Genomic DNA, 12,206 nt, shown 5'->3' with positions numbered 1-12,206 from the left:
AAAGTGAAAAAGCCCAAAGTCCCCCCCAAAGGGACTTACCATCTCCAACAGAAAACACTGTTCACAAACTGCTCCAAACAGCTCTATTGTACACTGTAAGAAATGATTCTGTGGTCATGTAGATTTGAATTATTATTATTAGGTAAAATATATTCAATGTGATTGTGTTTTTGATTTTGAGGCAAATATATAATTAAATTTCAAATAAAAATGTTTGGAATAATATCCACCCATTGTAGTTAAATAAAATATAAGCATTATATTTATCTAATTCCCAATAGAGAGAATATTGAGTTAATTCAAATTAATGTAATCAGGCAAATTTTAATTGAAAAGCACTTCCTGTCAACCTTGCTAGCTAGCAGCTATAATGTTACCCAGCATGCCGTTCGGCTGTGTAAATTTGTAAATGTAAAATTATTAGTGTTAGAAATTGTTAAAGTCACAAATAGTTGTGTGCTATGGTGTTTTATCCTGTTAAAGAGAGTTAGTTGTGGGTTATTAATTTAATTTATATATATCAAAAAAAATATGTATATATAGGCCTATATATATATAAAGTTACAACCATGAGTGAGAAGGGTACAAAGTTAACAGGGCTCCCATTCTGAAGTCACTCACAGATTAATTTGGCCGTGTGCCGGTGTTACGGTATATGAAAAATTCCTATCAAACAGGAAATTAACACCGGTATAGCCCAGCACAGCACTACTACAATGGGTCGAAAGCACAGAAGTGAATTGTTAATAAAATAGACTAGTTATTCCTAAGAAAGAAGATTAATATATTGCATTGATTAAATTCAAATCGATGTGCAGATTAATGTAGATGATTATTACTCAATTATATATCATTGATATGTAGAATTGAATTAATTTTTTTTAGTACTATTTACACATTAGAGAGTTTATCTTTTTCAAATCAACTTGATATTTTTGTTTAGGTTATAATTAATGCTGTAATGTTTTCTATTTGAATCTACTCATATTAAATGGATACCTATTAAGGGTCTCATTTAATTAATATTTACTCAATACCAAACCATGTGAAATTTAATTAATAATATTGCTTGTAATCTGTTGCCTCATTTTTATTGAGTAGATATGGTGTATTTTTTTTTTACAGTGTAGTCCAGCCTTTACTTCAGAGACAAACGTGGTCACTTTGGAACACACGTTATAATGCTCGCCTAGCTGCTAGCGTGGCACTCCCTCATACTTACTGCGTATGGGCGACTCCCAACAAAGATGGAACAGAAGTGAGATGTCTCACTCTGTAGCTAAAACAGAGAGCTCAACACACAGGGTGAAAAGAGGAGCTGCAGCAATGTGCAGTACAACAAAAATATGGTGTTTTCTAAAAATTAAACCATATAAACCTATTCTGGTACAACCTCTAAATACAATAATTCCTTCAGTTTCAATAGGGCCTTCGCCGCTGTCGGCACTCGGGCCCTAATTATCAAACTGAAAATGAGTATAATATGAACACTTTAAGTAGGGGTGGTAGATATTGACAAAAATGAATATCTCTATTTTTTTTCAACATCTCGATATTGATATTCAGATGATATTTTTGAAATCCTTCAAAGAAATGTGTGCAAACTGGCAAAGAAGGTCCAGTTGGTCTTTTGACTTGTTGCATTTGACCCATTATTGTATAGAATTACTAGTACATAAAGATATGAGATATTATTGATTTAAACATGAACCAAGTTACTGTACTAAATATTTATTGTAATTAGGGGTGGGCCATATGGACAAAAAATATCTATTTTGCAGATTTTGACGATAACGATAATTACGACGATATCCTTTAAAATTGTGTTTTTAAAAGTCTGAGTTACTTAATCACTGATTATAATAATGGGCACAATGTTGAATGAAAACATTCTTATTTATTTTCTTTAAAATGTAAGTATTCAAGTAAAAACAATTTAAAGACAAAATACGAATACTATACTAATACTAATTGAACTAGTGTAGGAACATTGAACTCTGAGTAAACATTCAGTTGTTCATCTCTGCTGTAATGTAAATTGTGCAGCATACAAGCAAGATGAAATCATAATAATAAACAAAGGGCTTTGTTCTGTAACATATTACACAACCATGTCCTTATTGGAAGCAGTCCTGAAGCTGGGACAGGGCTGTGTCAGGCCAGGTTCTGATAGTCCTTCTACTTGGCTGTATTCTGACCGGTGATGTATGCTGGGATCAGGAGTAGTTGGATGTGACCTGACTGGCCCAGGTGAGGGAGAGGAGCAGTTCTGTGTGCTTTCTTGATGTTAAGAGTATACATGGTCTAGTGTGTTCTTCCCTCTAGTAGCACAATCTACATGCTGGAAAAAGCTGGGGAGTACAGACTTTAACGACGCCTTGTTAAAGTCCCCTGCTATAATATGTATCCCCTCCAGGTGATCGCGCTGGAGTTTGTTCACTATGGTTAGCAGTGAGGCAAACTTAGTTAGCATCGGGGGCTATGTAGACGGCAGTGTGCTGTTTTCGTGGTAAATAAAATGGCCTGTATATTACCGACAGGTAGGGTTGGGTATTGTTTTGTTTTTTTTCGATTCCGGTGCTAAATCGATACTTTTAAAACGGTGCCGGTGCCTAAACGGTGCCTGAACCGGTACTTTTCAATAAAGTTAAAAAAAATAAGGGTAGTAAACAACAGTCAGTGACTTGTTTATTGCTAAGGCCATGGTCAAAATTAAAGATTTAATAATAATGTAATAACTATAACAATAACAATAACTTATTTCACCAGTAAATTGCTGTTGAACCCCAGATGGGAAAAGGGTATTTTACAATTACTGTGAATGCACCACGAGGCTACCTGTTTTAAATGAATCTGTGTTGTTTAATTCCGACAATGGCAGCTGCAAGTGAACGCACCGTCTGTGTTGTTTAATTCCGACAACGGCAGCTGCAAGTGAATGCACCGTCTGTGTAGTTTAATTCCGACAACGGCAGCTGCAAGTGAACGCACCGTCTGTGTTGTTTAATTCCGACCATATAAACATACTGTATATCTATGAATTGCGACAACGGCAGCTGCTGCGCTGCAGAGCAGACTGTTACATCCCGCTGTTGAAGTCCTCCACAGTGAAATACAGTCACACTTTACACTGTTTAACGTTAGCTGTCAGCATTTTAACCGTGATTAATCCAGCTGCTAGCTAAAGGTAGGCTAACGTTACATGCTGTCAGGTGTAGTGTAAAGTCGAGCACCGAAATGAGGCATCGAAACTTTCGTTCTTATTCGGTCTCGTTACTACCGTTTACGTCAGCACCGGTTCCCTATTGGCACCGAGATTCGGTACCCAACCCTACCGACAGGGCTCCAGGTCAGGTGAGCCGTACTGGACAACGATCCTGCTGTTGTTACTCCATTCATTATGCACAAAAATGAAGTCCTCTGGTCTTGCCGGAGTTATGTTCTCATCCTGCCGGTAGCTAGCTCGGCGTACTACATGCGGACAACAACCCAAGCGGCGCCCGGTCTGGCTGTGTCCTCCGGGATGTTATGAGCTGCCTGGAAGACTCTGGTAACAGCTGTGTTGTATCGTAGTCCTATATTGATTAGTTCAGTGTGGCTGTACTTGTATAAATATACACCGACAGGAGAGCTAGTAGCCGCTGCACAATAGCGTGCCGCCATCTTTGTTGACATGAGTGAATGTGTAGCGTTCCAATGCCTGTTTTGAAGTGTTTTTTTTTTCTAAGTAATTTAAATACTCGATAATGACGATATTATCGTAAACGATATATATCGCCCACCCTTAACTTTAAGTCATTGATAAAGCACGCGCTCAACACTTTTTGGTTCCAGCTTTTTAAAATGTGAAATTGTGCTGCTTTTTCCTGTTTCATATTATTGTAAATTGAACACTTTTTTTTTTGACTGTGCTACATTGGACTGTGAGAAAATGTAATGTGATATATATTTGATATATCATGTCAATTAAATAGTTATAATCAACAGGGAATTAACACAATTGTTAGTTTCAGCTGATTTCAAGCTCTCTGCTACCTGAAACGTGTTGGTCCTGAACCTGCAGCATATTCCTGAAGCCCCTGTGCCTCTATATATCTATGAAGTAGCTTATATCCACCTTTTTGTTGGCACAAAACCTTTATGCTTCTAATGAGATCAGTTCTCTCACCCTTCCTTGTCCTCAGAGTAAAACCTCTTCCCAACTGTCCTCACTCCCCAACCACACAATAGTCCTGTTGAGCATTCAGCCAGGCATACTGGCCAGGATTCTACCAAAGTGATAAAACCCCATTTATCAGCTGGAAGCGTCTGCAGACTGCAGATATATCCAATCTCTATGCTTTTGATGCCAGGGTCACAGCAGGATGACTCTGGCTGGCTTACTGAACCCCCAGTAGTTACCTGCTCAAGCTCAAGATCTCATTACCAAGTGGTGTTACTTGGTAATGAATTTAATCTATTCATGTTATTTGTAAGTGGCTCACACAACTTTTGGGTGGAACGGTTCTCCCAACAAGAACCGAAATAAAACGTCTCTCTGTGGGATTTATTTCTTAGAAAACAACTCTGTAATCCATATTTTTTGTGGTTGATTTGGCAGTTTATTTTAGAGACATCTACTAGGAATCCTAATTGGAACAGTTTTGAAACAGTAGAGTGTTTTTTATTTGCATTATTTATTTCTTTCCCTTTTCAACAGCCAAAGCCACGGTTGTGAACTACCGTTTTTTCCCTTCCTCCCAGTTGACTGTAAGCTTCACATACTACCTCCCACCTTGGGGTTGATTACCGGACCTGTTAACATTCGATCATAAACGTTACACATATGTAATAAAGCTTTTGAAAATGTGCAGCAGCAGCATTGTTCTAATCGCTTTGCAAATATTGCCTCAGAAGAATAAAACTCGCATCACGCTTAGATCCAATTTGTGCTACACTCACCAATTACTTTCACGGTCCACTTCCCGTCTAATACAGAAAGGCCAGATTATCCGCTAGATGTCTGGGTGCTGCACACCCTAATTACAAACACAAATTGGAAAAACGCAACTTGTGACAAAAAAATGTGATTTGTCCTCTTTCCAAGAAAAATATTTGCGCTCATTTACTTCGACTCTTGTGTCCTCAAGGAGATAACTGGTTTCTGAACAGAACGGCCTACTTATGTAAAATGTGAAGTTTTTTTGGATCTTTTTCTTGGTCTTGTAATCAGATAAAGCTGTAGCATGGATGCACTGTGTCTAATTGGGTTGATGTATAATTAATCTTAACAGTAGTACCAGCGTAGTTCATTACATGACTGATTAAGAGGATGTACAGCGGAAAAGACAGAACATTAGGTTATCAAATATAGTGTGGTGCTTTGATGAGCTGTGTAAATCAAAGTTTGAGCAGACTTTTAAGGCTCCATATCCCAGTGTACTCCACTTACAGCTTGTTTTGCTCTTTATTGCTGCTGCACAAGCACAGTTTCACCGTCCCTGCTGGCTGCACAAATCGCATGCCTGGACTCACAGAGGATAGGGGTAGCGAGGAAGTCATGGCCGATCGTGATGTAACTGAAAAGTGAACCAGTAGCATTGAGTACAACATTAATGCATGTGAACTTGGAGTCACATCCAATGGATGTTTTGTTCTTAATGCGTCTAGCTGAGGGACCGGTCCAACCTACAGAAGCGGAATCTGTGACACAGGGGACGTGATGGGACGTTTATTGGGTTTCAGATCGTGTTATGATGAAGTGGGTCTTGACGTCGTTACTGTCACACCAATCACACAAAGGACATTTAAGATTAAAAAATAATTATTTTCATTAACAATATATAATAATATATAAAGTGTCAGGAAATAGTGACAATAACCCATTGCAATTCATTGCAAGGAGACGTCTTCATATTGCTTTCTTTGTTACCCAAAGATATTTGAGTTTGCAATCATAGAAAACTGCAACAGAGAAAAGCAGCAAATCCTCACATTAGAGAAGATGGAACCAGAGAATGTTTGGTAATTTTTGCTTGACAAGTGACTTGTTTGATTGATTGGTGGATTAATCACTTTGACGGACTGATCAGTTGTTTTTAAAGTAAACCCATTTGGCCCTCCTGTTAAGTAAATCTTGCTTTAAATTCAATTTTAACTAATTATATCTTTGATAATCAGTTAATATTATTGATAACATTTACCAATATATAATAAAGGCATAACTTTAGCTCCAGTAAGTTAGAATCAACAATCCTAGATGAAGCATGTCACAAACTCATTTCTGAAGAATTTGTGATATGCTTCTCTTTCCACGCAATGAGTTCACATCTGCCAAATTCAAAGCAAACTCTCATGAGGCAAAAACGTTTGGAGTCAAATGGAGCCCAGGGCTGCAGGTACGACTGAGTGGGTCAGGGAGCTGGTGTGAGACAGAACAGCACTCGTCAATCATTCCGGAGATAGATGCGTCCTGCCACTGTATAAAATGAAGCTCAGCGCATATTCTTTCAGGAAGACGTCATTAACCCAATCACTACTCTTTCTTCTTAAATCAAATCAGCTGTTTAGAAGCGATACTTTCAGTTAAACCAATCAGACTTGGCCACGAAATTCAAGGGCCAATCACAGCCTTACAACTCTGCTTTAAATCTCTTCTCTCCCTGTGCTGTCAGCTGTCGTTTCAGGCAAAGCGCCCATCCCTCCACCTCCGCCTCCGATCGTCGTGATTCTCCCAGCTGACCGCTCTGTTGCCTCTTCGGTCTAGTCTCCGGTCTCCTTCTCCGCCGCCACCAGTGTCTAGACTCCATCGGGGGTGTTATGTTCCTGTTCTCTACCCCTTTAAAAATATTATTAATTTGATAGTCTAATCTCCAAAAGACTTTGTACATTTTATCATGCAGTTGTACAATAAATATTTTTGCATATCTCTCCTGATTTAATTGTCTGTCGCAAACATTGTGCAAGGAAAAAGCAGCAATTGCAGGCAAGTTAGAGGCAGAGGGACAATGAAGGAGAGATGAAAAGGAGCAAAAGATGGGGTGAGGGTCAAAAGAAAAGAGGTGGTGAGGTCAAAATTGGGAGAAGGCCAAGATCAGTGTTAAATGTCTCATAAAGGGCTGAGGACTGGGAGACAACTGTTTCAGAATAAAATCCTTTTAGAGACTGGACAGTAAATGCAGATAAAGATGGCTCAGATTCAATTATGGACAAAGGAAGCCATCCATAACATGGTTATCAGGCTTCTATTATGGAATAAATCTACTGTATAGTCAACAACAAATGGTTATTAAACCTACAACTGCGATCATTATAATTTTCACAATGACAATGGTATTGTTTTTAGTGCCTTTTTTATATGCTTCATTTGTACAGGATATCTCCTGTGAACTACATCATAAACACTACAGCAGAGTCAGTGCTAAACAATGACTTGAATTCAAGACAAGAAAAGAAAGAGCCTCACTGTAGAATAGCAATAATTCAGAGGATCTGGCAGGTCTGATAAAATGAATGAAACCTTATGAGTTGGCAAACTAGCTTCATGATTAATGCAGGACTTCCTGGATGGAGGTGGAAGTTATTGGAGGACTGTTCCCCCTGCGGGATAGTAAAGATTTGGCCATACTCTATATGGCAGATGTCTGCCATATAGAGGAAGAGATAGTAGCTGCCTGCTGAAGGATGGATGAGATGAGGAAATGAGAGAGACATAGACCAGGGATTGGCCTAGGACTGGGATGCCAAGGACAGTATCAAAGGAGCAATGCCAAGAATGGTGAGTAGGGTAAAGACACAGTGGTTGCATCTCCATTTCAGTTTCAGTTGCTGGCAGTGAGAGATCTTATTCGACCAATTCAGAGAATCACCTCGTATAGACAGAAGATAAATTGGCATCCTTGTAATTGCCTGAACCTTTAACCTGGAGGCAGGAAGTGATCACTTTACCCTGGGAGGTCTAACGTTTGGCCTCTATCATAAAACAGCATCAGCTATTGACACACTGCAGTAATGGCCTACCTTAGGGCTGGTAGCTTCACACAGAGTGATGATGACCCATGCTCGCCTGCAAGCCACTGCTTTTCTCCTCATTGATGCAATTACTGCACTGATGCATGGCTGGCCAAAAGCGCCTATAGCAGGGAGAAGGATCACAATTGCCTGCTGTTCCTCTTACCACTAGTCCTTTTTATTTTTATTTTTTTTTGTTTAAAGTGTGAAGCTAATTGGTTAATCTGTAATATTGAAATGGATATAGGAGATGTTATGTGCACAAGTTGACGTGATGCGTTGACTATTATTGATGCTCATGCGCATTTATAGCCTAGAACTCTATACGCACCCTAGCGGCAGCAAATGTAATTTGCAGCCAGGGTCAGTCTAGCAACTCTCCGTTGGTTTGCGAGCTGGAAAAACCAAATTCTGGTCAGACCAATCACATCGTGTATAGAGTCGGTGGGCGGGCTTAACATAAGGACAGCAGAGTTGCGACTGTTAACGCGTGAATTCCCTGCTACTTGAAAACAAAGAAGATGGCTGCTAGGCCTGCACGATATTGGGGAAAAAAACTGACATTGCAATATTTTTCTTTTTTTTTTACAAGATGACATAAATAGCTCTATTTGGAAATAATAAATCATTCTCAACTACTGGGTGATTTTGTAAGGGAGTGCATCTTCATAGAAAATAAAAAAGGAACTTTTCTTATGTGAACCATTCTTTGTTGAACTTTAATGCTTTACAAACACCAAAGCAAGTAAGCGCTGTGACTAGGCCTACTCTTCTGAAGTGATTTTGGAGAGGGAGATGAAATGCTTAAATACACTGGTTGACTGACATGACAACATTGTATTTATATAATACTATCAATCCAGGCGAAAGTGAATGATAGTAATAATGCATGCATGTTGCTTTCTCTAAATATCAGGTTGTGGTCGACCAGCGGGGCCTGCTTGTTTGTTAGATAAATTGATCAACATTGATTGTGATTGGTGGTTGGCTGTACATGCAGACCTGCACGTCACACAAGCTAGCAACAAACTGTGTATCCAAGAACACTTAAATCAGTATAAATTACGTTATATCAGAAACAGGATGCTGTTGTAGATTATTGTTACGTTTCCAGCGTCGCAGCTCCGAACCATAACTTTAGTTGGGACTTTTTCTTTAGGCTAACTATATTAGCTTTAGCCTGCGAATCCGGTAAAAAAATGGCCGGGAGACGTCGTGATAACGTTGCATTAATCAGATGATTCATTTTGTTTTTTGCAGCAAACATAAAACACTGACTAGCCTACTGTAGCTTCATGATCCACGGAAAAATATGTGCATCACTGTGTCAGCAGCAGCTGCCGCTTACAGTACTCTTCTACACACGGAGAGCCAGACCTTTTTCACGGCAGACATGTTGACATGACATAGTAGGACAAGCACAGGTGTATTCAAAACCATTACTGATGGCTACATTCCACTTAGGAGAGGCCCTGGTATTGTACATGCTGACTCACTGAAATAGCTTACTGGGACACTTGATGGAATTGAGCCATCATTAAGGTTATCAATTTCAGCGGTGCTTTTCCTACTATAACAAGTCAAAAAGGTCCGTAAACCCCGTTGGACTAACGTTACGTCACATACACACGCTGCCCACATGGCTACCTGTCTTAAAGGGTTGGTGAAAAGTGTACTTTTCTATCATATCAAGCAGCAAAAAGGTTTTAGCGTCAACATCGCAACGTCCTGCGATGTGACTATTGCGCATGTGCACATCGCGATGTAGACGATGAAACAAAATATCGTGCCGCCCTAATGGCTGCTGCTGCTGACAACCAGCGGCTTTTGAAATCATCTTTGGCCGTGACTCTGGAAGACTTGGAGTTAAGCACTGAAGTCATTCTTAAAAAAGGAAGATGTGTTGGAGTTTGGCCGACCGGATACGGCAAAAGTTTAATCTATCAACTAGCGTTGCTCTGGTTGGTTGTAGAGCTATACTATGAGTGCAGAGGGAATTTGAAAGACAACCGTTTATCCCGCCCTTCAGATTGAGCCCTGCCAATGGTGAGTTCCCAGACCCAACATCTTGATGTGGGTTTTGCTTGTCAGGCTAGCACGTTTAGCCACCACTAGTGAAAAACGAGATGACAAAAGAGGTAATTTCCTCTTTCTCTCATGATGATGTGTAATTGTGTGAGCTACAGTGAGGGGGGGGGGGGTTATGGGTGATGCTTCTCCCTCCCCATTCCTCCTGACAAAGACTTTAATTCACCGTAATTATACAGATGGATTGAAATATACAGCAAGACAGGGAATCACTCCAATTATGCAGAGTTGATTAAAACTTGGACCCCATGCCAGGGCGCTGCAGGAGCATGGGAGGAGTCAAGATGTGCACTATAGAAGCATTGAACGATAAGACCCGTGAACATCTGCACCACGCAGACCAAAACACAGAGGGGGATTTTTGTATCTCTTGCAAGACAGAAGTGTTTCACTCTCTACGACTAAGGTGAAAAGTAACAAAATACAGTTTGATCGTCCGGTGCATAAGGAAGAGCCTCTGCTCTTGCCAGAGGGTAAACGTCTCTTGTTGAAATCTCACCACTAATGAAGATGGATCAATGCTATTCATTGACTGACAACCGCACACAGTGTACAGCACAGCCCATCTCCTGTGTTGTGTCACATCATATATAGCTACAGCACATACGAGCCGTGATGAGGATAAGTCCTTGGCGTCTGGAGATCATGGTCAGTGGAGGAGAACGACGAAGACACAAAGGGAGGAGGGAAAAAAAGGGACATAGAGAATGAAAGAGAAACGGAGACAAAGAGAATGAGAGGAACAGAGAAAAAGATCACAAATAGGGAGGAACGGAGTGAAAAGGGCAAGACATTTGTCACCCTCTCCTACAGGACCATAGGAAGAAAGAACAATATCATTAATCTCCTGACATTTCAATATTGTATTAACCTTTCCAGTAGAATTCTCTGGGCTCATTAGTCTTTTTTGAGGGGGAGAAAAATAATAATCAATAGAACAAGCTCTGGACACGATCAAAAAATATACAGCCAATAACATGCAACCTCAGGCCAGTCATATGACGCTGCCCTGTCTTTAACAATCCCTCCATGTATCTACTTTAATTGAATTGGTTAAAATACAAACATATCAAATAAAAAGATAAATGGAGATGGAAGGTTGTAGCTGTTGCTCTCAAGTAGGTCGTAAAAGAGAGAAATGGCCAGGCTGTAAAACAACAGCTTAAGATGGCAACGCAAGCACATGAGCCATCTTATGTGAAGAGAAAAAAGCCCCAAGGCCACACAAAGCGTGATGAACCCATGTCTCATCTCCCCGACTCAGTCAGTCAGCAGCCTGTCAGCAACAGAAAGAAAGAGGGTGGAATAAATGGAAGGATGAGTCCAAAGGTGCCCACGCCCTTTGAAACTCCACCGCCACCATCCTCCCCTCCCTGTAATACCTCCACAGCCTGCTCACCCTTGTCTTCACCTTCCATCTATCAATGCCTGAAGAACACCAGCCATTCAAATCACCAGCACTCCCCAGGTCATTTGACTAAGAAAACACCCTAATTTATTCCCATTATGCGTCCTCGCTGAACATTAAGCACCGCCAGGCCTTTTGTCTATCAACATTTACATTTAACCTCTGTGATTGGTCGTGTCAGTGTTTTGTTCAATGCATTCAGTGATGCTGTTATGAAAACATGTCACTTTTGAATGGTGTGATTTTATGTTTGCATTGGGCATTCCTAGCCTTGGGGAGGAGTCACCTGGTGCAAGGGTTATTTCAGTACTGTCATATGTATACCATAACACCTAGGCTAAGACGAGAGCCTTCTATTGGGTTTCTTTTGTATTTACAGGGAAATGACCTATTCATCACTGTGAGGACGGCTTTTAATTACTGTTATGTTATTTAACAGAAATCAATCATATTTGTGATAGGAGAAATATTATTTTGGACAGCAGCCATTAAGAAACCACAGGGGGTAGACAAAGACATCTGATGAAAAAGGTCTCTGAAGTAGGGCAGGGAAGATTATATATTATTATGTAATGGATGTAGATCTAATCTAGCCTACACGGAACTATTTATTCCTTTTAACATTTTTGGTTATATTCGGCCATTGCAGCCCCAATGTGGCAAATCAAAGAGCTGGACTGTTTATGGCAATGTATGATTTACAGAATTTTTGTATCTTGTC

Source organism: Perca flavescens, chromosome 3 (genome assembly GCF_004354835.1).
Source record: "Perca flavescens isolate YP-PL-M2 chromosome 3, PFLA_1.0, whole genome shotgun sequence".
Lineage (NCBI taxonomy): Eukaryota > Metazoa > Chordata > Actinopteri > Perciformes > Percidae > Perca > Perca flavescens.
Note: the sequence above shows the minus strand (reverse complement) of the source record.